This window comes from Cynocephalus volans, chromosome 8 (genome assembly GCF_027409185.1).
Source record: "Cynocephalus volans isolate mCynVol1 chromosome 8, mCynVol1.pri, whole genome shotgun sequence".
NCBI classification, from domain to species: domain Eukaryota; kingdom Metazoa; phylum Chordata; class Mammalia; order Dermoptera; family Cynocephalidae; genus Cynocephalus; species Cynocephalus volans.
In genome coordinates, this window is record NC_084467.1 from 17,217,581 (window position 1) to 17,245,444 (window position 27,864).

The 27,864-nt window shown below is 41.5% G+C and overlaps 1 protein-coding gene across 2 annotated transcripts in view; it reads left to right on the forward strand.

Annotated features, from left to right (window-relative positions):
• The first annotated feature begins 10,520 nt into the window (after positions 1–10,520).
• CDC42 (cell division cycle 42) overlaps positions 10,521–27,864 on the forward strand; it is a 38,145-nt gene continuing 20,801 nt past the window's right edge. The window contains exon 1 of one of the 2 annotated variants that reach the window (XM_063105604.1): positions 10,521–10,596. The gene's annotated coding sequence lies outside the window, so the exon portion shown is untranslated. Of the gene's footprint in view, positions 10,597–10,708; positions 10,775–27,864 lie in introns of those variants that run through there. The other variant, XM_063105603.1, reaches the window with a different exon arrangement.

The window sequence follows — 27,864 nt, forward strand, 5'->3', positions numbered from 1 at the left end:
AGTTTACAGGTGGACTAAGATGTTTTCACCTTAGGGATTTTATGACAGCTGAGGCTTCTTCAATTGAGTGGACTTAGTACAGGGTTTCTCAGTCTTGGCAGTATTAGCATTTTTAGGCCAGATAATTCTTTGTTGTGGGAGCATGTCCTATGCATTCGAGGATGTTTAGCAACATCCCTGGTCTCTACCTCCTACATGCCAGTAGCACCCCCCCAAACATGACAACCAGAAATGTCTCCAGTCATTGCCAAATGTCCCCTGGGGGGCAAAATTGCCCGTGGTTGAGAACACTGATTTAATAGAAGAAGAGTTCATCATGGACATTTGAGAGGCTCATGGAGCTTAGATAGACACAGATTAACCTCAGACCACTGGGTTCAGGCTTAATGTTGAATTGAGAACACTGTAGGAATAGTGGCATAAATTGGGCTTTATATTCTGTTTATGTTTTTGGGTAATGGCACCTGCTATGGCAAATCTTAAGCTCTTTGGTGTGGAATTTAATTCTATACCTCCTAATCGTCAACCTTTAGAATGTTTTGTTGGGATGGTTTACTCTGCGCTATGGTCTGGACCAGATGCATTGATGATTTATTTAATTCTAACGCAATCATGTGAGGTAAATATACCTATTTTACAGATGAAAAACTAAGGTCTGGCAGTTAAACAACATTGCTAATAAGTGGTGGAAGTAGAATTTGAGCCTTATGGTCCTCCTAGTCTTGGATTTTATCCCTCAGGTATGGGAATGTTAATTTAGCAAATGTCTCCTGAGAATCTCCTGTGCAAGCTGTTTCTTCTTTTGTTGTTTAAAAATCTGTATATTACAATTTAAAATTTATTAGATTCATTTGTTGCAGAAAAAGTATGAAAAACCAAAAATGGCCCCATAATCTTACTGACCAGGTATTTCCTATAGATATTTTTAAAGGTAAAAGCAATTCACATGTGGATAGAAAAGTGAGAGTATAGATGAGTATAAAAGGAAACATTAAAGGCACTTTTCCCATTATTAACAGTTTCTTATGTATCCTTCCACAAAGTCTGAACTATACATATGTGAGCAGATACACACACATATCCCTTTTTTATTTATACAAATTGTACGTTATGCATGTTTAGTATATATTTTTTCATTGTCCAATAAGTCTTAGAGGTCTTTTACAGTCAACATTCAGAGATTTACTTTATTTTTAAAAAAAGTTCTTTTTTAGCAGCTGTATGATGGCTCCTTGTATGGCTATCCCTAGCTTTAGACTTTCCAGTAAGAAGCGTAAGATTGATGTTTTAGACAGGGAGTCAAACATGAAACATAAGTGAGGTAAGTGACAGAGCTAGGGCTCACCCTCCACCCACACTCTGAAACCAGCGCTGTCTCCCAACAACCCTGTGACACCAGCCTTTTGCCATGGAAGTGAATTTACAGATGAGGTTCTTTGCCCGAAACACCCAGCAAGTAGAGGAGCTAGAGTTTGTCTCCATTTCATCTGGCCCTAGCTCCATGCCCTTGCCACGAGGTCACACTGCCTGAATGTCAAAGAGTAGACCAGGTCTGGTGTTTCGAGGGCTCTGTGGTGATTTGGGAGTAGAGGAATTCCCCATCTCTATTGACACTCCCGGAGATGGTGCCTGTGCTTTCCCTAGTCAGCACTACCCACAGTTCTGTGTCTGTCATTGTCATCTCTTGAGTCAATGTAGACCTCAATTCTAAAGAACTCTAAAAACTTTTAGTTCTGCAAGTGATGGAGGAAGGAGGTCAATGTAGAAATACTTCCACACTGTATTTCTGACATGCTTCATGTCTGTTTCCCCATTATGATTATTTTGTTTCCAAGTTCCACAAAAGATTAATTTCATCTAGTTATGGAAAAATGCTCCAGCCAAATGGCTGCTGTTGAAAACCAGTGTTGGGACCACAAGGTAATGTGACATTCCTAGCAACTGGCTCATGCCGTGGAAAAATATGTCATCTGCACGGGCAGCTACTCTCTGAGCAATGAATGAGTGCCAGGCCCTGGCTGCTAGAGACAAGGCCAGCTCCTGGGGGTGTGCAGGCCATGAGGAGTCCACCATGGTGGCGGTGGTGGTGGTGAGAAAATCCAATGCAGCTGGCCTTCCGAGGAGCATCATGTGTGGTCAGTTTCCATAGGCAGCTCAGTACAACATAGTTGACAATGAGTTGACTATTTTGCTAAGCATTTTCTTTCCACACACTGTCATGCATTTATTGGACATTTTCCCTTGGCACAGAATGCCCCTCCCTCACACCTACCCCAATCTATGCCAGGCTACTCCTGTTCATTCTTTATGACGCAGATAGATGTGGTCACCTTCATGAAGCCTTCTTTGATTTCTGCCTTGAACCAGCACTTGAAGTCATCCTGTGAGCTCTTACAACACCTCAGCTTTAGTTCTGTCTCGGTCCCTGTGCACTCAGCAAACGTGTGTATTCAATATGTACCCTATTCTAAGTATCACACTGCAGTGCAGTCTTTAGTTTGTGTCCCCAGGCAGATTGTGAGCTCAATGAAGAGGGCATATTGGTTTTTGCCATCCAACGCAGGGCCTGCACATGGCTGGTCCTCAAGGAATGGTTTGACTTTTGTGGGAGACACATGGTTGCTCCCTGTTTTAAGGCATTTCTTTCTAGTGAACACAATAACTATAGTTCATGGGTGATCATCCTTACACTGGGGAGTGAGCAACAAATGAGACTGATTCCTTTGCAAGGGCTGGGAATGGAAGTAAAAATAAAACCCACCAAAAAAAAAAGAAAGAAAAAGGCAGTGGTAAGGGAGGCTTCACTTGGGTAGCTGGCTTCCTTCTCTGGTCTGCACCTGACTTTGCAATGACGTGAGGTTAACTGCCCTTGGCTAACTCTGATTCAAAGCTCCAGGGCCCCTTTGGTGCCTAGCAACAACCTGAGTGCCCAGAATGGTGATTTTGAAGCTGGGTGTGTTCCTGGGCAGGAAGCCACCAACACCACCAAAGCAGCCAGGGCCTTTCCTTCACTTCCTCTGAGTGAAAACTCCGCCTCCAATTGGGGCCGGTACTTGGTGTTTTAGAGCTGGTCTTAGGAGCACAAGTCCAAGGTTTTGAGCAGCAACTTCACCACTTAAGAGCTGTGTGATCTCAAAGTCATGCCACCTCTCTGAGCTTCAGTTCCCTACACCTTTTTCAAAAAATTTTTAATTTATCAATATACAATGTAGTTAATTTTCATGTCCCTTTACCAATTCCTCCTTCCCCCCCTCTTTTCCCCCTCCCCCACCATCAACATCATCTCTGTTCACTTGTCTTAACAAGTTCAAGGAATCCTATACCTGTCCTGTTCTTGTCTTATTCTCAGGTAGGGTCACCTAACACAGCACCCAAGGCACAGAAACACTGAATAAATGCTATCGTATTTGAATCTGCTTAGGGGAAGATCCAGTTAGTGATTCTTTCTCAGCTGTCTGTTTGGTCTTGTTCTTTTCTTTTGAGCCCCTGTCTTGTGCCAGCTCCATCTTCTCATTTCTAATTTCTATACATCAACTCCTTCCCTTCCCATTCCTCCCCTTCTCTCTCCTTTTTGCTTGTCTTTTCCACAGCCATTAAACCTCATCATGAGGACTCTAAAATTCTTCACCTCCTAAAAAATTATGTGTTTTGTTCTTTAGGCCAATAGTGCTGCTGTAGTGTTCTTTCATTTTATAAATTTAAATATGACATGCATCCTGTAAAGTGCACAAATCTTAATCATATGGCTGAATGAATTTTTACAAAGTGGGCATACCCCTATAACCACCAGATCAAATATAGAATATCACCAGAACCTCAGAAGCCTTCCTCATGCCTTCTCCCAGTTGTTAATTCCCTGAAAGATAACTGCTATTATGATTTCTATTGCCCTAGAGTAGTAGTATCTGTTTCTGAACCAAATGGAATAATTTTGGGTCTGGCTTCTTGTGTTCAACCTTATGTCTGTGAGATTTATCCATTCCCTGAGCGTCCTGCTCCTCCAGGTAAGTCTGTGTACTTGGATATGCCTGTTCTTTCTGCCAGGATAGGGCATGCTCTACCTTGTCCCAGCCAGTCTGGACAACTCCTGCAGACCCAGATGAAACCTTGATGCTTTGGGAAAGCTTCCCTGACCAGCTCTGGGTTTGAATGCCAGCTCCTCTATCTACCAAGCTGTATGACTTTGGGCAAATGTTACTAACCTTTCCATGCCTCATTTTTTTAACAAAAATAGTTTCTTTATTTCAGTGTTCTTGTGAGTTTCAAGTATGTAATATATATTAAATACTTATATGGTGACTGAAAGATAGGAAGTACTTAATAAACGTTAGCTATAACTATTGTGAATCCTCTGCTTTTCTAATTCCCTGCATCCTTATACATATCCCTGTCCTGGCACTTATTTTAATCATTGTTTGTCCTGCTATGAGACCTTAATTCCTTGAGTAGAGAGTGTGTCCTCATTCACTGTATTTCTTTGGCAGATATTTATTGAGTATGTGATATATTCCAGCAGTGAGGGCACAGTGGTGAAGGAAGCCCTTGAATTTACTTTTTCATGGAAGGAGACAGATAAGAAGAAAAACAGGTGAGCGCGCTCATTGCAGATAGTGATAAGCGCCATGAAGGAAATACAGTAGAGTGGTGTGGCGAGGATTAAGGTGCTACTTAAGCCTAGTCGGGGGGAGGTCTTCTTGAAGAGGTGAGAAGAGGCACAAAATCTCAGCATGTCTGACAACAACAGAGAGGCAGCAGCGCATGACCAGAGCCCAGTGAGCATGCGTGGATGGGGGTGGAGAGATGGGTGAGGGCCAGCTGCTGAGGGCCTTGTAAGTTACAGGTTTGGATTTCATTCCCAGGGCCAGAAGAAGCCACTGAAGGGGTTCAGCTGGGGGGATATCATTCCTCTTTGCATCTGAGGTGCCTAGCACATGAGACACTAAGTGTCAAATATTGGTCACAATGCACCCTTGACCAATTGGCCCACACAAGCGATTCTTGGATTGTTTTCAAGTTAAAACTTTATCATGTGCATATGGGTTCTTATCAAACCCTACAGGATGGGAAGAGAGTTGCTCAGTTATTTCTAGACTTTTCTCTCTCCTCTGTCCCATCTCATTTACCCATCTTCAGTGACCCAGATCATCTCTGCCAAAGATGTGTAACTGAGATGAAGGAGGCAAGCCTGTGCCGGTTAGAGAAAAGGCAATAGGAAACAGGATCAGTCAGTTCATCTCCTTCCTCGACTCCAGGAAGGGTGGAGATCCCTGGACAAGCTTGACGATGTGGGCACAAGTGGAGGAGGGAGGCTCAGTAGCACGAGGGGCTGCAGAGGGAGTGGGTCCCTCAGCTAGAGCCCGTGGAGCAGGTGCAGCTGCAGCAGCTGTAGCTCCCTGTGGTGTCGCAGGCCAAAGCAGGAGCACACCTACAGTCCTAGCAGCAGGCAGGGCTCCCAGCAAGGCTGGGCCAAGACCAGCCAGGGGGATCAGGGTGGAGGGGTGGGCTTGCGTCTCAGTGGTATGAATTTACACAACAATGTCAACCTTTTGGTAACAACAGAGACACTTATATTTTGAACCTTTATTTTTATACAATATCACACATGAGAAAATTACTTAAAACAAATGTACAGTAAAATGAATAATTATAAAGCAAACATTCATGTAATCATTACCCATGTCATGAAACAACATGGCCAACACCACCCCCCACCCCCACCCCATCCCGTCCAGATCATAACCCCATTTAAAGGCAGCCAGTAGTTAGCTTTTTATGATAATCACTTCCTTGCCTTTCTTTGTAGTTTTATCACCTATGAATCACACAGAAAGTCTTAAATTAGGATTTTCTCATGTAAATCCTAAAACTGAAGACCACAGAAGAGAGCCTCTTTAATGTAGATCCTCTTCTTCTTTAGTATATCTTGGCAGGCCCTCAGGGAGTTGGTGGTGGATTTGCAGTTTTTAGCACTTGGCAGAGAATGCAGTTTGGAGGCTTCTCTCATTCAGTCAGTGTTGCAGTGTTGAAGGCATCTGAAGAGCACTGGGAGGGGCACAAAGAGGCATCCAGAACTGAGCCTGCCCCTGGGAGCTTACAGAGGGGGAGAAAAAGCATGGATAAACATGACAGAATAGGCCGAGGCCCTGAAGAAGGTCTCAGCTGAGTGCTCTGGGAGGTTAGAAGAGGTAGGGATCAGATTTGCAGCAGGAAGCAGAGCCGACTTTGTGGAAGATGTGGTATTATGTTCATTCATGCATCATTTATCAAATATTTTTGAGGGCTAGCAGAGTGCCAGGAAATTAGGTAAAAAAAAATGCAAACATGAGTAAAAGAAGATCCCTGACTTTTCATGACCTAATGATTTAGATAACATAGACACAAATAATTCCAATATGATATGCTTTAAATACAAAGTGTCATAGGAACGATTGATTGTGTGGGGTTGTCGGGAGAAGCTTCAGAGCTGAAGCCTAGGTTAGTCCTTGAAAGAGAGAAGAATATGAGTTTGGCAGACAGAGAAGAAACACCAAATCTACAGAGGCACACAGGTGGGAAAGGACATGAAGTCAGTGCTGGCAAAATGTACGTTCATGGTGGGAACTTGACAGATAGGGTGGATGAGCAGGAACGATGTTTTAGGCAAGAAGAACAGCATGAGCAGGCCCAGAGAGGCATGAAATTATTAGCTGCATGCATAATACTAAGTAATTTAGTGTATCTGTGGCATAAGGTTTGATGATGGAAGATGTGATGGTTAATTTGACATGTTAACTTGACTGGGCTGTGGGGTGCCCAGGTATTTGGTCAAATGCTATTCTGGGTATGTCTGTGAGGGAATTTGTGGGTGAGATTAATATACATTTGAATCAGCCCTGTACTGGCTAGCTGACAGGAAAAACAAAAACAAAACCAAACAAACCCAAAAAAACAAAGAAAAAAAAAATGAATCAGTAGGCTGAGTAAAGCAAATTGCCCTCCCTTATTTCAGTGGGCCTCATCCAGTTATTTGAAGGCCTCAATAAAACAAAATCTCTGACCCTCCCTTGAGTAAGGGAGGTGTAGTGGAATGAGTTATGTCCCCTCAGAACTCATTGAAGCTTGAATTGTCTCCCAAGTTTTATGTATTAGAAACTTAGCCCCCACTGAGACTGTTAAGAGGGTGGAAAATCCTATTATGGTAATCGAAACATGGAGACCCGAAGGGGTGATTGGATTGTTGGACCACGCAGTAGTGAATGGATTAAAAATGGTGGCCAAGGGCGTGATTTTGAGGGCTTTAAAAGAAGAAGAGAGTCTGTCTCACTCTCTCTGCTCTCTCTGCTTCCACCATCTTGCAATGTGAGACCCCTGGGTCCCTGTTCCCACCACCAGATGGACTTTGGACTTCCCAGCCTCAGAAACTATAAGCAATAAATTTCATTTTCTTTATAAATCAACCAGTTTCCATGTATTTTGTTATAAGCAACAAAAACAGACTAATACATGAGCATTTCTTGAGTCTTGAGCGTTCTGGCTTTTGGACTGGAATGGAAACACCAGGTCCCCTGGTTGTCAGTCCTTAGGACTTGGACTGGAACTATACCATTGGCTCTCCTGGATCTCCAGCTTGCTGACTCATCTTGCAGATCTTGGGACTTGTCAGCCTCCATAATTGTTTGAGCCAATTCTTTATAATCTCTCTCTCTCTCTCTCTCAACACATACATATATGAATATCATATTTTTATTTTTCTGGAGAACCCTGACTAATAGAGAAGGGAAAGGAAAATAACTTTGGAAGGGCAAGTTGGTGCCAGATTACAGAGGACCCAGAACACCTAGCTGAAGGATGTTGAATTTTATTCTGAAAACAAAGTAGAAAACACTGAGGGTTTTAGCAAGGAAGTGACTTAATGAGAGCTGAGATCTGGAAAGATGAGTGCTGTGCTGTGTAAAATGAATTAAACAGATATTCTTCAAGGAATCTTCTAGAACTTGGATATGAATTTCATGGGTATAGGATCTATGATGCAGGAAAGTTTGGGAACCCCTGGATGTACAAGGGTGAGGGGGGACAAGAGCAGCTATAGGTGCTGCAGAACCCATGGGAAATGGAGGATGATTTTGGTCGTGCTGATGGAACTTCTGAGTAGCTGGGAACTTGGAAATGAAGGTGGAAATATGGGCAGGAGGAGGTAGAGATTTGGGAGTCATCTACACAGAGAGTGGGAACAAGTACCATGCAGGGGGCAGCAATGGCAGACTGATTCATTTTTATAAGTCCTGCTCTTGTAGGTGACAGAAATCTGATTCAGGCAGTAGAGAGTTATTGGCTAATGTGACTGAAAATTGAAGCAAGCCTGGATCCAACAGCTCATGCAATGGCACTGGGACTTGGGTTCATGTGTCCATCTCTCAGCTCTGTTTCTCCATCTGTTTTGGTCTCATTCTCAGGCGGTCTCTCTCCTTGCAGTGGGAAGCCGGCTGCCAGCAGTGCCATGATTACATCCTGCCCCCAGCAAATAGAGTCCCTGAACTAGAAAGTTCTGACCAAAGTTCTAGAATTGAATCTCATGAGTCACATGCTCATTGCTGAGATGCTGTGGCAACAGGACTGTTCGGCCAAGCCTGGGTCATACGTCTATCCCTGCAAATGGAGTCATCTCCTCCAGAGCCACCTGGATTGAGAGTGGGGAATGAGCTGCTCCAGGAGAAATGAAATGCTATTACCAAAAGAAGGTGGAATGGACATTGGAATAGTAACCACAGGAGAAGGGCATCTGAAGACCCACGTGCTGCCTCTTCTGTTAATATGAAGCAGCTGTATCAAGTGGGGCAGTGGGCAGAGAGCAGGAGGAGGCTGGTGTCTGGGCTGGCAGCAAGGGATGGGGTAGCTGGGGTCAAATAGTAGGGCCACTGAAAAGGTCAGGGAGGGCCCTTCTGACAAAAACCTAACAACATAATAGACAAAGTGCTAAGTGAGTTCTTGTCTTCAGAACGAAGGCAGCAAAGTCCGAGCAGCTAGGTGACACCCCATCAAGATATTGCTACTGATGGAAAGGGCAGACATTCTCTGGGGACATTGATGGGATTGTGAGATGGGGTGCAGGAAAAGGTATTGCCAACTGGCCTTGTGGAGGGAGAAAACCATTTTTTTCTCAAGTTTAAGAAACTAAGCTTCTGCACTTTTATAATAGTCAGAAATTTACAATAGCTAAAAACAACCTAAATTCCAACAGTAGGAGATTGGGAAAATATTGTAATGCTCATCCGGTAGAATGCAGCCTTTACAAATGATGTTTTATTTGACATGGAAAGATGTTTACAATGTAGTTTTGAAAGAGAAAAGTGGATTATAATACTATTTATGTGTAATAAATGTATATATACATAGAAAAACCTGGGAAGGTACACACTAAAATTTTAACAGTTGGTTTTATTAGGTATAGAACTACAGATGAAGATTATCTTCTGATTTATCTATAATAAACATGTTGGTAGTGTGACACTGTAGCAGCCAACTAGAGCCAGCCTCCTGAGTCCAAGTCTCCACTCTGCCACTGCCTGGCTCGGTGACCTTGAGCAAGTCCCTTAACACCCCTGAACCTCAGTTCATGCACCCATATAATGTGGGTAATCGTTCTTAACTCATAGGGTGGCTGTACTACTACCACAAGCAAAGCTGTTAGCCCCATGCCTATAGTAACACTCAAAAATGTAGTTATTCTTCTTGTGAAATTAAAACATCCAAAAAATATGACTACTAAATCAAATATATTGAAAGGTGTCTTCCTTGACCAAATAGCTATGGTACGAATAAATAATAGTTCAATAAATGACGTATTATTAAGATAACTATTTTTCTCTAACATGGAGAAACATCTGAGAATCGGTGAGGTAAGATTCCTCCGTATTCTCCCGAAGCTTGCACGCTAGCAGGAAAGACAAATGACAAACAGGTGCTGTGAAGGTAGGACGATCAGGGAAGGCAGTGACATTTGATGGCTGAGAGGTCTGGTGAAGAGGAGGCGGGCAGAGCAAATACTAAGTGCAAAGCCTGGTGAGGCGGGAGAAAGCCTCCAACCCAACAGAAAACCCATGTGGCTGCTGCTCGGGACACTGGAGTGCAGGCAGAGATAAGAGCCGTGTTCAGCTGTCACCCCGCGGCGGCGGAGTGAATACAGGCGGGGGAAGTCAGGGGGCCATCCCCTTGCAGTGTGATCTCAGGCAAGTCACCACCTCTCTTTAGGAAGCCTTCGTCTTCTCTGCAAAATAAGGATGATAATGGTTTGCTTCACAAGGCTGCAAGGGTCAAAAGAAATGTTAGTGCAAGCGCTTTGCACACCACCGTTCACGGTGTTATTCCAAGTAGAACCATACAAAAAGAACTGGGGAGCGCAACCCGGAACGAGGGCGTCGCGCCGGCGTGCGCGTGCGCGGAGGGCGGTGAATCCATGCGCCGCCTCGAACAGCCTCAGCCTCTCCTCTCTCCCAGCTCCTCCTACTTCCGCGGCCAGCCATTCGCTCGTCTCCTGCGTGCTGACGTCAGTGCGTGCCCCTGTCCGGCAGCCGAGGAGACCCCGTGCAGTGCTGCCAACGCCCCGGTGGAGAAGCTGAGGTGAGTGCGGGGCCCGTGGCTCCCCTCGGGAGCGGTTCTTCCGCCGCCCAGTCCTCGCCGCGCCGTCCTTGGCTTCTCCCCATCCTCCTAGGAACCCCGTGTCTGGGATCCCGGGGGCCTGGGAACGCGGGGAGCGTGGGAGTGCCCGGCTCGCGTACCGTCGTCCGGGCGAGCGCGGGTCCGGATTCTGTAGTGGGGCCGAGGGGCGGGGGTGGCCGCGGGGAAGGCGGAGGCTTACGCCCGAGGAGAAGTGCGCGGTCGGGCTTGGGGTGCCGGCCCCAGGGCGCGGGCGGGGCCGGGCTGTCACCGGGCAGCGGTAGAAGGAAGGGGTCACACCCATCCCGGCCGCCCGGGCTCCCCTCCCCCTACGGCCAGGCCCCGCGGGCTCCCGAGGGTGACCGGGCCGGGGTCCGGGGGCCGTGGAGTCGCTTGCTGGCGCCCGGGGCGGGCCGGCTGCCGGTCTCCGAGCCTCACAGGTTGGCTTCTGCCCACTGCGCTCCGGCTTCGACTTCCTGCTTCCCCGGGCGCCGCCGCGGACATCTTGCGGCGGGCGGGGGGAGGGGAGCGGAATTGCAACGGCGGCGGGGAAGTGGCGGCGGGAGGGGGCCGTGCTGACTGCCCCGGCCGTGCCCGCGCCCGGCTTCCCTCCGCTGCCTCTCCGGCCGGCGCTTCATCCCGGCGGGGTGGGTCTGAGCCCCGGTTCCTCAGGCTCCTTTCGTCCTGCCTTAGGTGGAGTTCCTAATAGTTCTCTTTGCTTCTCCCCCTCTCTCCTTGCTTGTTCAGCTGAAGGTTCCCTTTCAGGGGGTTAAGCTAACCACCACCCGAAACCAGCGTTCGGCCGCTTGCTCAATTCCTCTTACTAGGGGGAAATTTTCTTTGTTCGTTTGTCTTTTCATCCCCTTCAAATCCAAGAGAAATGCAGTGTGGAAGATTACGTCATCGCAATATAAGGGACGAGTTTTAACTCCTACAAGTCAAGGACTCACTAAATCGAGACAGCATTTTGCAGCCTTAGTCGGTCATTCAGTGACTTATCCTGCCTGCTTCCCAACGTGTCGTATTCAGAAATGTTTAGAAATCCTGCAACTTGTGTTGAAAGCTGCCTCAAACACATCTAAAAGGCAGGAAGGTTTAAAATCTCAGGATTAGCTTATGCTAGGGAATAAAGCGTAAAGCACCACTTTCTACGGCCAGTTGCGTAGGCATTCATTTTGAAGGTCATCTTGACTGTACTCGAATGAAATGAATTTGTTTGTGGGAGCAATTCTTTAGTCCAAAATGACTTTCCAAGACTGTTTGACTTCTTTCATATGACTTATTTGGTGCAGAGAACATATCTACGTTGACTCAAGTGCTTTTTTGTGGCAAGGGTGTGTTGAAAAAAATCCGTATTTTACGCCTAATCTTTGCTTGCTAGACGCTGTGGTTTTGTCATTAAAAACGAGTTTTGGATTTTTAACCAAAAAAAACTTGTTATATTTTCATCAGTTGGTTAGAGCGTGGTGTTGATAACACCAAGGTTCTGGGTTAGATCCAGCCTCCAAAAACAAAATATTTTCAGACCTTTGGGGTAACAATTTTTCTCCCCCAGAATGTTGGGTCCATCCTAAATTTATGTCCTTTCTTGACTACTGAGTTCAGTAATACAGAGAAATGTTAATATTGTAAAGCAAAAGAGATACAGTTGTGTGATGTATTGTTATAAGGGTGGTTCGTGTTGGAACAAGTACTTTCCCATTGTTTCTCATTTTTATGGTGAGAACAGATTGCTTGTTAAGAAACACTTAAGGAGTGGTAGGTTCAAATCAGCTTTCTTTAGTGTGCAGGTGTTATAGCCTGTTGGCTAGATGTTGGATAGGTGTGGAGCTCGGATCTTCTGCAAAACTCATGGTATCTTACTAGTGGATCTTTAGGAATATAAAATTGGAACATTTCTGCATTGTTTCTTGAGTCTTCTCTATTTAAGAAGTTTAAATATTTATCAATTCGTATCTTTCCTTTTAAAATATAATAGTTTGAATTTACAGTTTTGAGACTGAGACAAGGAGATAAGAGATTGGTAATTAGCTGAGTATTAAAAACGAGCTCTTTTCCAGGAATTTCTTTCAGACCTGAAAGATATCACATCTTCTCCTTACCCTTAAAATGTTTTCATATTATAACCAATACCTGTGTTTAGTTTAACTTAATTTTTTTGGAATCTGAGACAGATCTTATAGCCTAGAGTAAGTAGTATGGGGTCTTGAATCAAACATCTTGAAGCCCACCAAGACCAAATCTTGAAGTTTTCTCTAACTTCAAGATTTGTTTTCGTTTATTAGGATACTTTTTATACTTGTAATTTTTTATGTTTTATTAGAAAAGCATTTCTGGTTATTTGTAAAATGGTTACATTAATGAAATGTTTTGAGCTGTCAAATTTGGAAAACTTTCTTTCTTTTTTTTTTTTTTTTTTAAAAGATGACCGGTCAGGGGATCTTAACCCTTGACTTGGTGGTGTCAGCACCACGCTCAACCAGTGAGCAAACTGGCCATCCCTATATGAGATCCGAACCCGCGGCCTTTGTGTTATCAGCACCACACTCTCCTGAGTGAGCCACGGGCCGGCCCAAATTTGGAAAACTTTCAAGTACAATTTACTCTGCCTGTCTGGGGGAGTAGTATTGACAAGCTTTCTTGGAAGTAAAAGTTGAATTGTACTTTTATTTATAGATAATTTTTTTTTTCACGGGGGGAGGGTGGTTGGCTCTCTGGTTCAAGGATGGAACCCTGGACCTTGGTGTTATCAGCACCATGCTCCAGCCAACTGAGCTATGTGGTCAGCCCTATAGATACATTTTAAATGCCTTTCTCTATTGTTTTAGGGTCTTTTTTTTTTTTTTGAGAGGATGAAGGACACTTAATGAGCAGTGTAGGCTTTCTCACTAGGGGAGGGAGGGGTTAATAATTGTGTTTATCTCTGTAAAGAGATCTATACTCATATCACTGTATATTAAAGGGCTCCATTCTAGGCTTTTATGATAATGCCTTATATATTTGTTGTCAGTTTCCTCCATTAGAATTTAAGTTCCATGAGGGCAGAGCTTTTGCCTGGCACCTAGAATACTGCCAGACACAAACATTTCAAGAAATGTTTGTCAAATAAATGAATTTGATGATGTCTGAGGGTTAACATTTTCTCTTTCTGCGTATCCTTAAGTCTTTGAGTGATGACTTTTGTGCTGTCAGCCATATCCATATTTGGGCTCATTGAAGTGATGGTTACTAATCTGCTCTTGCTTTATCCATCTGTTTTGTCCAGTACTTTCTGCAGCTGCTCTATCTGGATACATTACCACCACTTAGGACATCTTCTGATGACTAGTTCTCTTATACTTCTGAACATTATTTAGACAATGTTTGTTTCCTCATCTACCTCTGCTTCTTTGTTTTCACATAGCAGCTTATTATTGCTACTTCTTTTCCTCTGTGGTATCAAATTCCTGGTCATCTTATGCATTGTCCCTTACTAGTTTTTACTTTTAGTACTCATCCCTTCAGTCCAAAATATTTTTACTAAATCCATTTTCTTTGCTTGGCCATTTTAGGTATGTCTGCCACTACTATTATAAGTCCTAAATGTCAAAACTCTTCTTCACTAGTCACCCCAGGGACATTGTTTTCATATTGCTTATTCCATGACGTAAAACCAGGTGTTTTGCCACCAAAATGGTGTCCCTCCCTGCAGTTTAAGAAAAATATTTCGTTTGTGTGTATGTGTATATATATGTTAGTGTTTTTTTTTTTTTTTTTTTTTTGGTGGCTGGCGGGTGCTGAGATCCAAACCCTGGACCTTGTGGTTACCAACTCCATGCTCTAACCAAGTGAGCTAACTGGCCAGCCAAGAAAAAAATTTTTTAAATCAAATCTTGGCATTAGGTGTTACGCTAAAGTCAAGAACAGTTTCTAATATAGAGAAAACTATATAAGTCATGGTATTCACCAATCATTGGTGCTCTGTCATCTGAAGTGAATCTCTGACTTAGGCTGTGTTGCTTACTCTTGTTCTTTAACACTTTATACTTTAACACTTACGTCATTTTCTCCAAAAGTAAGTCATTTATTTGCATTTGCTGTTTTAATTCTGCTGCTTTGTGTTCTTGAGAGGTACATTGCTACCATAATGATTAAAGGTGTCGACTCTGGAACCAGAATGCCTGGGTTCAAATCCTGACTCTGCTACTTATTAGCTATGTGCAGTCCAAGTAGTGTCTTTGTGGCTCGAGTTTGCTTCCTGTAAAATAGGGCTAGCAGTATTGCCTACCCAACAGTGTTGTTAGGAAGATTAAATTAGTTATAATTAATATAGTAATTATATATTATATAGTAATATAATATATATTAAATTAGTTATACGAAGTGCTTAAGACTGTTCACTGGCACATAGTTTGTGCTATGTAAGTTTTGGCTCTTTTAGACCTCCCACCTCCACCTTTGAGAAGCTGTGTTTTCTCCAAGGATGAACATTTTTTTTTTTAAGAAAAAGATGACCCGTAAAGGGATCTTAACCCTTGACTTGGTGTTGTCAGTACCATGCTCTCCCTAAGTGACCTAATCGACCATCCCTATATAGGGATCCGAACCCGTTGCTTTGGTGTCATCAGCACTGCACTCTCCCAAGTGAGCCACGGGCTGGCCTTCAAGTATGAACATTTTAATAATCATCTCTACCCCAGTCTAATCTCATGAATTTGCAAAGGTTTTAAAATACAGTGGGGATTGTTGCCTCCTTTACATTTTTATCCATTGTTTTTACCAGTGTCATAGAAGAAAGCGTGTAAGGCATCAGATAAGCAGTGTGTGGTCTATGGACCCAGCAACATAAGCATCACCTGGGAGCTCATTAGAAGCCTCAGGCTGCGTCCCAGTACTCTTGAATCAGATTCTGTTTTAACAAGATCCACATGTGATTTTTATGCATATTAAGGTTTGAAGCACCCTCTTCAGGACTGCTAGAGTGATGTCTTAAGGAATTTCTGGAACAATGTTGAGTGCTTTATTTTATTTTTATTTTTTCCCTTACTAAAGTACAACCTATTTCTTTTGGGCATTGTACCAGAATTTATTGCAAGGATCATAATCTGAAAATGAATCTTAAGTTAATTTATTGCAAGGATCATAATCTGAAAATGAATCTTAAGTTATTTGGCTTTTAAAGGAATTGTAGTTTCTTGCCTGTTGTGTAGAATCACCTCATGTCTATGCTCATTATCAGGAACTAATGTGTAGTTTACAGGTATTAAAGTGCCATTGCCCACTTAGTAGTAAATAATCTTAAATTCTAGTTTAGTATATGAATTATGCATTTGAACTTAAATGACATTTTATTGGAAACTAATTGTTATGAAGAGGAACGGCCTAAACATATAATCATGATAATTCATATTGGTTATGAAAACAGATGAAATACAAAGTTGGCATTTAGCTGCTCAAATGTAAAAAGTGTTTTCTGCTTTCTTTTTTAAATTAACCGTAACTCCAATCTCAAGGGAAAATGGTAATAAGTAAAGTCTAGTCTTTTATAGCTGCCATCCTGAAAAAATTATTGCTATTTTTCAAAGACTAGATCAAATTTATTTCTCTAATACATTTCCTTTTTTCTTTTTCTTAAACTATGTGGTGTAGGAGGAATTCACCAGCACTATCTCTGTGCAGTATATGCTCTAGAGTAATGCTTCCCAACCCTTTTCAAATGAAGGCAAACAGAAAAACGTTTGTATGTCCCTTGGGGTAATTGGTGAAGTTGCTCTTGGCTGGCTAGAGGTGCTGCAGACCCCAGATGCCAGGAGAGCTGGGGGATCAATGTGTCAGGCACACCTGTGTCCATTCTCTGTGTCTCAGGTGGGAATCTGAAGCTATCTGCTGTTGGATATAAAGCCACAGTCATCCTTTTCAGTTAAAAGATTGTTACTTTTTGTGGAAAGAGAAGAGCTCTGTGAGAACAGATCAAATGAGCAACAGATGAAATCAGAGGAGGAGCTGGAGGTGGAATAAAAGAATACTGTGTTGATCAGTATTAAGGAGTTTGAGAAAAGAGGGTAAATTTAGTAGAAGAAAGCATAAGCAAGATTTCAGCTATATCCGTTTGCTTTGTTGGTAGACAGTTTAGGAATATTTGTAATTTTTTGGTTTGTTTAAAACAGATGAACAGGAATGGGAAGTAAACGAATAAAGTTTCTTAAAAAATTATCTCTGGTTTCAGAGATTTTCGTGATAATACAATTTCACTGTAGCTACTAGTATTTGTTTCACTAGCAGAATGCTGTTTGATAGGAGCTCAATTTTAGATCCTTTTTGAAATAGAATTATACCCTCTATCATTTATTTCTCAGAAAACCATATTTTTGGTAGAGTTTAGCAGTAAGATTTGAAAATAAATTATTAGATTTTAAAATGTAAATTTTCATTTATCAGAGAAGTTAAAAAATGGATAGGTGCTATGAATATCAATGCTAGGGTTTAAATCAATGTCTAATACTGTCATCTGGTTCAGAAAATGTACAAATATTATTGTTAAAATAAAAGCTAGGAATTGAATTATTTTAGGTCATGTTATTTATTTGCTCTGCTCATCATAGGGTCAAAGGGAATGTTAGACCATTCTGATAGTTTATAGACCAGTAATACTCGGGGTAGCGGGTCATTTTAGTTTTTAGAGTAACCCTTGTGTTGTTTAGTGTATTTCAGAATATCTGAAAGATGTTTCCATGGGGTTCGGTGTCAGATAAATCGGATACCCTAGTAGTTATATTCCCATCTTGGAAGTTCATAATGTATATAAGTTTATTAAAGGCTCAGACAAGTTAGATCATCAGAGAATCTGTTTAACTTGGTGTTTCTTAAACTTGTTTAATGGAGGTGTTCTCCCCAACCCCCCCACCCTATGGAACACCCTTTAAAGTTTTGAGAAAATGTATTGGGAGGCAGTGGAATCTGGTGGCTTAGTAGTCTCCATTTGGATTAAGGGCTGTTGATGTGGCCAAATGTTTGCTATGGGTAGAAAAACTTCTCATAGTTCCTGAGGCAGATGTATGATAGACGCTTCAAGAGAGGCGTGGATAATTTATTCTTGCTTTGGCCTAAATTCCACTGAAGAACTGTTACACAGCTACCCTAATTTGGAATTTCTTGGGATGGGACTGAGCATGTTCTTTATATGGAACACATCTTTAGGGTATCCATAGGGAAGTAGCTCTATTTCAGCTTAAACTTGGGCAAGGTATTAGAATGGAGAATCAGACCAATACTAGGACCGGAGAAGTGATTGCTGCCTGAGGGAAACTTCTGAAATGGAGTCACTGTCTCCAGTTTCTTCTGTTCTTGGATTCAGTGTTCCTAGTTTGAGTATTTTATTGTTTTCCAGTATTCTGAAAAACTTGTAGTAATTTCTAAGTCAGCATTTTAATGTTCTGAAAGTCATATAATTGTTCGTGAACAATTTCAGATAGTTTTATATTATTGCTATGAAATTTTTTCTTAATTTGTATACATACAGAAGTGAAGTCATTTAGGAGCTTGTGACAGTAATCTATAAATTTTTTTATTTTACAAATTGGTATATAATTTTGCTTTTTCTTCCTTGTCATACATATTGCCCAAACTCCTCTCTGCCTGCCCAGAAAAACAACCCCCGCCCCCCGCCATACATATTACATGGCAATGAAGATATATGATGCTTAAAACTTGTTCTTAGTTCCAGTTAAATCACAGCCAGGAACAGAAAAATCATTTCACGTATTATACCTGTATTACCAGTTATCCAAGAGAGATGGAGTGGGGAAAGACATAACTTTTGTGTATCAGTGTTGGAGTTAGGGACTTAGGTTGGGCTGTTTTATTTCTGTTAAAAAATTACTGTTTTGGTAATTGATCAGCGATCAATTCAGGATCAACATTAATTTATGCCCAGAATGTGACATATGTTGAAGATCCAAAAGTTTGTTTTCTGCTGACACCAAATTCTTTACCTCTGTTGCTTTCAGTTGGAGAAATTGGTATTTTATTTTACATTAACTAAAGAAAAAAAAAGGTATCATTTTTGTTCTTGACTCATATAAATGTCTCTCTTACTTTCAATCTCTTTTAATATGAAGAGATGATTTTTTTATAATTATGAATCCCACAAAAAGTTAAAAACAAAACAAAAGCCTAATACATAGAAGTAGACTTTAAAATAGGGTTAATCAGTGGCAGAGATTATTTGTTTGTTTTGGAGGGCTGCCAGGTAAGGGGATTTGAACTCTTGACTTTGGTGTTATCAACACCTTGATCTTACCAACTCAGCTAACCAGGCCAGCCCAGCAGCAGATATTATTGTGAGGGCCTAAATTCTGGAGATAATTCTTTGGCAATTGTGTGATTCCTTAAGTTCGTTATATACTACTTTTGTTGATTAAAATCTAAATGAATGATTCCAAAGTTAGAGGCATATTTTAATTATAAGACTCCTGAGTGTAAGTTTGGTTATATTAACTATCTCACTCTGATACATTTGCAAACCATGTGCTAACATATATTCTTTTTGGGGATGCTGCTTTTCCTTGGAGAGGGTTTTCTTTTTTTGTGTGTGTGCCAGTTTAAAAGTCGGTAGAAGTGCTGGAATTGTGCATTCCTAGAACAGAATAGAGTTGCTCAGGGTTACAGAGTGTTATCCCCTGAAAATGATACTGAGTGGCTTTTACAGTTAAATACTTGTTATTTACTTCAGCTTGTTCAGTTGTAGGGACTTGATTTATGTGTTAGGAAAAAGATTTTTCGCTTTCAGAAGAGTATCAATTTCTTTTTGGTTCTTTATCTAGATAGTAATAGGAGAGGGTTTAGGAGCCTAGAGGACACGCTTGAGAGTATATTCCAAAGGACAAGTTTTTTGACTTGTGTGTCTCTAACACATTCTATCTTAATAATTTATGAGTTCAACAACCTTTTGAGTGCCTGCTCTGTGACAGTCACTGTTCTAGGTGCTGGAGATATAGCAGTGAAGAAAATAGACCAAAACAAATCTCTGCCCTTGTGAAGTTTATATATTAGTGTGTGAGTTGGAGCGAAGTGTTTGGAGAAAAATGAAGGAAAGGAGGAAGATGAGAGGCCTGGGGGTTGGAGTGGAGTGCTTGAGGGTCTGGTAATATTAGGTTAATAGGGTAGTCATCAGAGTTCTCATTCCAAAAATGACATTTGAGCAAAGACCTGTAGGGGGCGTGACTGAGCCATTCAGTCAAGAACATTCCAGGTACTGGGAACAACTAATTACTTTTAATCAGTGACAAGTACTGTTCTATTTATTTTTGTATGAAATCTTTAAAAATAGACATTAAATCAATGTATTCCGTAATTCATTTGGAGTACCTATATAGGAGCTTAGGTTCTGAACTATGGTGTGTATGTATAATTTCCTTAGAAACAATTGATAGTTAAGGTAGAAGTTTGTGTCTTGATGGTGTTGCTCTAAGTTTTAAAATGTACTTGAAAAGGCAGGTTTGTTGCCAACATATACTGGTTGTTTTTCAGTCTTTTCAACTCTTTGTTTTGTTGCCCTTGATTTTTTTTTTTTTTAGTTGGCTGGAACTATACTGTTACTCCTGAGCACCCAAGCTTAAACATCTGCAGTCATGCCAGCTGTACTGAATTGATAGAGACTTTGGAGCAAATCTTACTACTCGCAGCATCTCCTGTTATTCTTTGCTATATTATTTCTTGTTTTTTTTCTTTTTTAGCAGCTGACCGGTACAGGGATCCTTGACCTTGGTGTTATCAGCACTACGTTCTATGAATGATTTCTTGAAATAAATGGTTGAATGCTTCTTTAGAAATTCACCTCATTAGCAAAAGACTTTACTTCAAAATTGGTAGACTGCCTTGTAGGTAATCTTGTCTTATCTTGCCATTTTAAAAACTGGTTTGTGGCTTATAAAACAGATTGTATGAGAATCTGAATGTGGGTACCTCTACCTCATCAGGTATAACAAAGTCGAAATGATCATGTCTTGTTTTGTAGTTGGCCCCTCACCTGGTAACCTTTCAAGGAAAGTTTCTTAGTTTGTCATTCATTTTATAACGTTTATTGCCTAGGAAATATAGTGATTTATTTTATGCTGTCCAATGTATGTTTATGGTATTTCTGATACAGCTGGCATATGATTTCATCCTTGATAGACACAGGACCGAATAACTGTGTGCTGATTCTGAAAAGGCTGTTCTTCTGCGTGATTTTTTTTTTTCTTTTTTTTTTTTTAAAGGATGACCAGGGATCTTAACCCTTGACTTGGTGTTGTCAGCACCACACTCTCAAGTGAGCCACGGGCCGGCCCTTATGTGTTTAAGAACATAAATAGCCTGGCTGTTCTTGAGATTTCTTCTTCTAACTACTCCATTTGTCTGTGCTACAAAACTGTCCTCTAATTTCCTAAGCTAAAAAACTTCCTATGTTTACCCCTTCCTTGAACAAACGCTTCACCTCCATCCAATCTGATCACCTATTTCTTCTCTTTTTCTGTGCTACTACCCTAGTGCAGATCTTCCATTTAAGTCTTGGATTATTATAGTAGTTTCTTAGCTGAGTTCCCTGACTTTATCTGGTTACCTATGACAGTCTACTTTGGAATACAGGTACAATATTAATATTCCTAAGAAACTGTTGTTCATGGATATAAAAGAAGTGGTAGCTTTCTGTTCCCACCCAGGTTAAATTAAAACTCGTCTGCCTAGCTTTCAGAGTCTGTGTGACTTGGACTCATCCAGTTTTTTTTTCTTCCACTTTGCAGGCTTGCTTGTGCCTTTTCTCCTGATATCACATCTAACTAGAGATTTATTTATTTATTTTCCATTTCTTCTAGACCAGTCTCCCATATTTATTACTGTGTTGAAAATCTATGGCACTTGTAGTTTATAGAGTGTTTTTTAGCAACCTGGGACTGCTACAGTTATTAGTCTCTTCTGTCATAACCAGTTAAGTATACAAAGTGATGTATGTCAGCTCTCTAACATAGTGTTTGGCACAGAGTAGACATTCAGTAAATTATTGAAATATTTTGAAGGCCTTTGAAGGCAGGGTTTCTCTCATACCCAGTGTACTGCTATAATAGACACTTAAATATCTTGCTGACTTTTAAATAAGTTGCTTCTTGGAACAACAGAATCCTATTGTAACATGTTTTAGGTCCTAACTGGTGTCCTGATTGGATAAGATTTGTTAAGTGTTTGGGGTCTTGTTCTTTAAATGTTGTTTGTGTTTGTTAAGTGTTCTTGGGGTCTTGTTCTGGCATGTAACTACTGTTAAACTCTTTGCATTTGTTTTTTTCCCTTTAGAACAAAAGCTTTAACATTTATATATTTTTAATAACATTGTGTTACCGTGTTGATAGTCTTCCCAACCATTTTTGATATGTATAGCATTTCATCTTGTTGTGTCTTATTGCTCAGTCATTTTTCTGCTGCATTAACTGTTCTGATGTTATATCGTTTTATTTCCTGATAATATCTCCAAAAGGAGGAAGATACTTTATGTGAAGTGGAATTACTGAGAAAAATGATGTAAATATTTTTATGGCTTTTATATATGCAGGGCATTTTAAAATAACTGCCTAGGGTCATGAAATAGATCAAGGATTTTGGTGAGTTTGGTTTATTAGGACTTATTAGCTGCCTAGACCTTAGGTTTGCTGAGTGTTTTTCTTTTTTTTTGTCTTTTTGTGACTGGCATACCGGGCTCAGCCAGTGAGCGCACCAGCCATCCTTATATAGGATCCTAACCCGCGGCGGGAGCACTGCTGCGTTCCCAGCGCCGCACTCTCCCGAGTGCGCCACGGGGTCGGCCCGAGTGTTTTTCTTAATTGAATATGTCTTGGAGATCATTTCATTTCAGTAGATAGCTTCGATTTTTAAAATTAAAGTACTATATGCACATGGTGAAAACTTCAGTACCAAAGGGTATACAACAAAAAATGAGTGCACTCATACCAGACATCCATATCTCCTTCCCAGAAGCAGCCACTAAGTTTCTTGTGTGTCTTTGCTGATGGTCTCTGCATCTTTAAGTGTATGTATCTCCTCTCCTCTCTTTCTTGTCTCTGCATCTGCAAGTGTATGTATCTCCTTTCCTCTCCTCTCCTCTTCTTTTTTTTCTTCCTTTCTTTCTTTCTTTCATTTATTTATTTATTTATTTATTTATTTTGCAGCTGGCCAGTACAGAGATCTGAACTGTTGACCTTGGTGTTGTAAACACTGTGCTCTAACCAACTGAGCTAAGTGCACAGCCCTTCTCTCCATTTAAAAAAACTCACATATGGGGCCAGCCTGTGGCTCACTTGGGAGAGTGTGGTGCTGATAACACCAAGGCCATGGGTTTGGATCCCATATAGCAATGGTCGGTTAGCTCACTTGGGATAGCGTGGTGCTGACAACACCAAATCAAGGGTTAAGATCCCCTTACTGGTCGTCTTTTTTTTTTTTTTTTTTTTTTTAACTCTTTTGTTTACGTATTTTTTTTTTTAAATTTTAACTTCTCAGCGTACACTGTAGTTGATTTTTGTGTTCCTTTACCTGTCCTTTTCCCCCTCCCCCTCTCCCCCCACTACATCATATCTGTCACTTGTCTTAACAAGTTCAAGGAGTTGTGATTGTTGTGTCTTCTTCCCCGCCCTTTATTTATTTATACATTTATTTATTTTTAGCTCCCACAAGTAAGTGAGAACATGTGGTATTTCTCTTTCTGTGCCTGACTTGTTTCACTTAATATAATTTTCTCTAAGTCCGTCCATCTTGTTGTGACTGGTAGTGCAGCTTGCTTTTTAAAAACTTCTTGGAGACCTTCCATATTGGCACTGTATTATTTGCTAGAGCTGCCATAACAAAGTACCAAATACTGGGTGATTTAAACAGCAAACAGAAATTTATTTCTTTACGGTTCTGGAGGCTGTAAGTCCATGCTCAGAATGTCAGCAGGGTTGGTTTTTTGTGAGGTCCTTTCTCATTGGCCTGTAGATGGCTGACTGTGTGTGTCTTCACGTGGTCTTCCCTTTGTGTCTGTGTCCTAATCTCTTCTTATAAGAACACCAGTCATATGGATTACAGCCTACCCATATGACCTCATTTTATCTTAATTATCTCTTTAAAGACATCTCCAAGTACAGTCACATTCTGAGGTACTGGGGGTTTGGACTTCCTGATGTGAATTTGTGGGGGAACACAATTCAGCCCATACCAGGCAATAAAGCTCATTCTTTTCAGTAGGTGCATAGTATTCCTTTGTACTCTAACCTATTTTACCAGTCTCCTGTTGGTGCATGTGTAGATACCTTACTGTCTTTTGCTCTTGCAAGCAAAGCTGCAGTGAATATCCTTGTACCTATCCCTTGCATATTTGGAGAAAGACTTAAAAATGGAATTGCCATTTCAAAGAAGGTACATATTAAATTTTCGTAGGTATTGGCCTAGATATGGAAGCCTTGTTTCTTGTTGATTGTAACAATTTTTGAAAGGAAAAATTTGCCTTGTGTTTTATTTATTTATTTTAAACATTTTTATTGAATCATAATTGATTGTACATATTTTGGGGGTTCAACATTGACATATGCTGATCAAATCAATATTACTAGCATATATATTGTTACAAATTGTACTTATTCTTTATGCCCCTTGTCCAATCTATCCCCCTCCCCCTCTAAATACTTGGTTACTTTGTTGATTCGTTGCCTGTATGATCTGTCCAATGCTGAAAGGTGTGTTCAGGTCCCCCAGTATTATTGTAAAGCAGATGCTTCTTCTGTCACTCTGGAATGGGCTTTGTGGAGAGAGACATCCTCTTCTTTTCTTTGGTCTCTGCTGGTGACTGTCCTTGTGTCAGTGTACTCCACTGGCTAGTGGACCGTGTGTGTGGTGGTTGTGGCATCTAGCTGCTTTTGCTTCAGCCGTGGTTATTGTGGTGGATGTGGTGGGCCACCCACATGGAGGTGATGTTTTTGTCACACTCCTTGGTGCTGGTGGTTTGCCTGGTTGTGCGGGGGGATCCGGTCCCTGGTTCCATCCCTCAGGACCCTGGGTGGGCCCTGAGGTGCTGTCTGTGTGCCTGGTTGTGTGTGTGTGTGTGTGGGGGGGGGGTGTCCAGTCTCTGGCTCTGTGCCTCAGGTCCCCAGGCAGGCCCCGAGGCACACGGGCAGTAACTAATTTTTTGTCCTTTGCTTACTTCTAAAATGGAGGAACTTCCTGTGGGGACCAGTACTTGAGCTGTGTGGTTTAGCTAAATTCTTGCTTTGCTGCTGATTCCCTAGGGAAGGCTTTTTGTGCAGCTCAGGTTTTAATGGTTGACTTTATAGGTACTTCCAGCTCTCCAGACATCTGGTGCACCTGGGTTGTGTAGGAACTCTGATCTGGGCTTGAGTCTTTTCATCAAACTGCAGTTCTGTATTCCTGACCAATCTCCTCTGAGTGGTCCTTCACTGATTGAGGTGCCGGTCAGCTGTCCTTGCTGTGCCTCAGTGTTCCCCTGGTGGTCCTGTCTCCCTCACTGCCTGTGCTGCAAACACTTCCTATGGGATGGGCCATGCACCGGTCCCTTGTGATGACTCACCGGCCTCTGAGTGACTTCTTTTTTTCAGCTGTTGTGACTCCTTGCTCCTGTGTGGGTCCATGGGAACCCTATTAGTGGTCTTGCTGGCTTGGGGTTCACCAAGGCCCTCTTATCCCCTGCTGCCTCCGAGCACTTTCATCCGAAGGGGACAGCTGTGGCTTTTGCCAGCTCCTGCTCTGTGTGCTCAGCAGCTCCAGCCTTAAAGCAGCTGCTGCAGAAAATGGTCATTGTGGCTTCTCTCACCTTCATGCACTCCATAGGTCTCTTCTCCTCTTCCCCTGAGCTCTAGCGGCCCCAGTGTGGCTGTTGCTTTTTTGTAGTTGTAAATTGGTTGATTTGTGGGAGAGAGTGACTCTGGGGACTGTCTATTCTGCCATCTTGACTGGAAGCCCTGCCTTGTGTTTTAGATCCTAATGTTTTGAGGGAAAATCTTAATGTAATCTCCCTGCTCTTCTAATCAAATAAATAATGTTGTTTAGTTTTTTCTTAAAACAGAGGTGGGTTACAACCCTTTCTGTAATCCCCTGTTTACAAGTGTGGCATTTAGTATAAACTGCTCTTTGAGATCAGAGTGTGAGGAGATTTGCAAAAGGATTGATCAGATTAGCAAATAACCCTGTCAAGTAGAAGCAAGGATTTTGTGAGTTTATAGTGTTTAGATGCTTTCACTTAATAGCAATAGTTCTGATCTTTTTACCACAAGCCATTTTGGTTTCTGCAAGTTTTAATTGGGGGTAAGAATAAGGTGCCATATTAGGTGTTTACTCTGTGTCAGGTGGTGTACCAGTTGCTGTATAAACCTTTTCTCCTTTCTCATTATAGCAGTTTTGTGAGTTAGATGTTATTTTGTAGATGAGAAGATTAAGGTATAGAAGTGAAATAACTTGCCAGGATCACATACATTGAAGTGGAGCTAAAATTGGAAGCCATATTTGCTTGTCTTTTAATAAGCTCATGCTGTTTTCATATTATTACTTTAGTCAACAAAGTTTCAAAAAACATATAAGAATTTTATTTTTTCTTGTGCATGATATATAGCTCAGTATTTTATTAGGTGCTGTGGGAGGTGGATAAAGAAATATAAACCTAGTTTTTTTCTCTCAGAGAGCTTAAAATCTATTAGAATAAACAGGAGCACATGTGAGTAAAAATAGTGTGATTAAGTGCTTGTGTGGTTCATTTATTCAGTGAGTGAGTACTGTGTGGCTGGTGTTGAACTATTTTCTGGGCATACAGCAGAGTCCTTGCCTTTATGGAGATTTCTTTATTTTTAAAATCTGTCTTCTTTACTACAGTATAACAAATAAACAAGATAATTATAGATGATGATGGCACTGTAATGGAAATAAACAGGGTAATATGATAGAGTGCAAGGAGGGAGGAGGCTGTTACTCTGTATAGTGTGGAAAGGACTTTCTGAGGAGATGATGATTTGAGCTGAGATCTGAAAGATGAGAAGCCAGCAGCTTTAAGGGCAGGGGCAGGGGTATTGTTGGTAAAGACCCGAGGCAGGACAGAGCCTGGCATGTTTGAAGATATAAAGAAACCTAGAACTACAGCATGGAGAGTGAAGTTGAGAGCAATGTGAGATAGGAGATTTGAGAGCTAAGAAGGGTCTTGCCATGGGAGCTGTCTTAGTTTATTGGGGCTGCTAACAAAATGCCATAATGACTTGGTAGCTTGTAAACAAAAGTTTATTTCTCACAGTTCTGGAAGCTAGAATTCCAAGATTTCCTGTCCAGTGAGGTCCTGCTTTCTGGTTCATAGATGGTGCGGTCCTCCTGTGTCCTCACATGTTGAAAGAGTCAAAGTAGCACTCTGGGGCCCCTCTTATAAGGAAACTAGTCCCATTCATGGTGACTCTGCTTTCACGTCTTGATCAACCCCCAAAATGGCTCTCCTCCTAATACCGTCACCTTGGGGGCTTGGATTTCAACATATGAATTTTGGGGGAATATAAACATTCAGACCATAGCAGGGGGTCAGACAATTGGGGCAGTTTTTGACAGCTAGAATAGTTAGGGAAGGTTTGAGGGGGACAGTTAGGATAGAAATAGGATGAGTTGTAAGGCCAGACATCCAAGGTTTGGGGAGATTATGTGATTGAAAGACATAGACTTTTTTTTTTTTTTTTTTTTTTTTAAAGATGACCAGTAAGGTGATCGTAACCCTTGACTTGGTGTTGTCAGTGCCATGCTCTCCGAAGTGAGCTAACCGGCCATCCCTGTGTAGGGATCTGAACCCATTGCCTTGGTGTTATCAGTACCACACTCTCCCAAGTGAGCCACAGGCTGGCCCAAAAGACATAGACTTTGAATAAGCACCAAACAGTATTGTATAATTTAAATAGTATCATGCAGGGCCGGCCCGCGGTTCACTTGGGAGAGTGCGGTGCTGATAACACCAAGGCCCCGGGTTCGGATCCCATATATGGATGGCCGGTTCGCTCACTGGCTGAGCGTGGTGCTGACAACACCAAGTCAAGGGTTTAAGATCCCCTTACCGGTCATCTTTAAAAAAAAAAAAAAATAATAATAATAATAATAATAAATAGTATCATGCAATTAGCAGTTAACTAGATGCATAGAAGTTGGTTGAGCAATTTCAGTTCTGTTTTCACCCAGATTGTCTAGGCCTTAGACCTGTGATAAACTCAGATTTGAAATTTG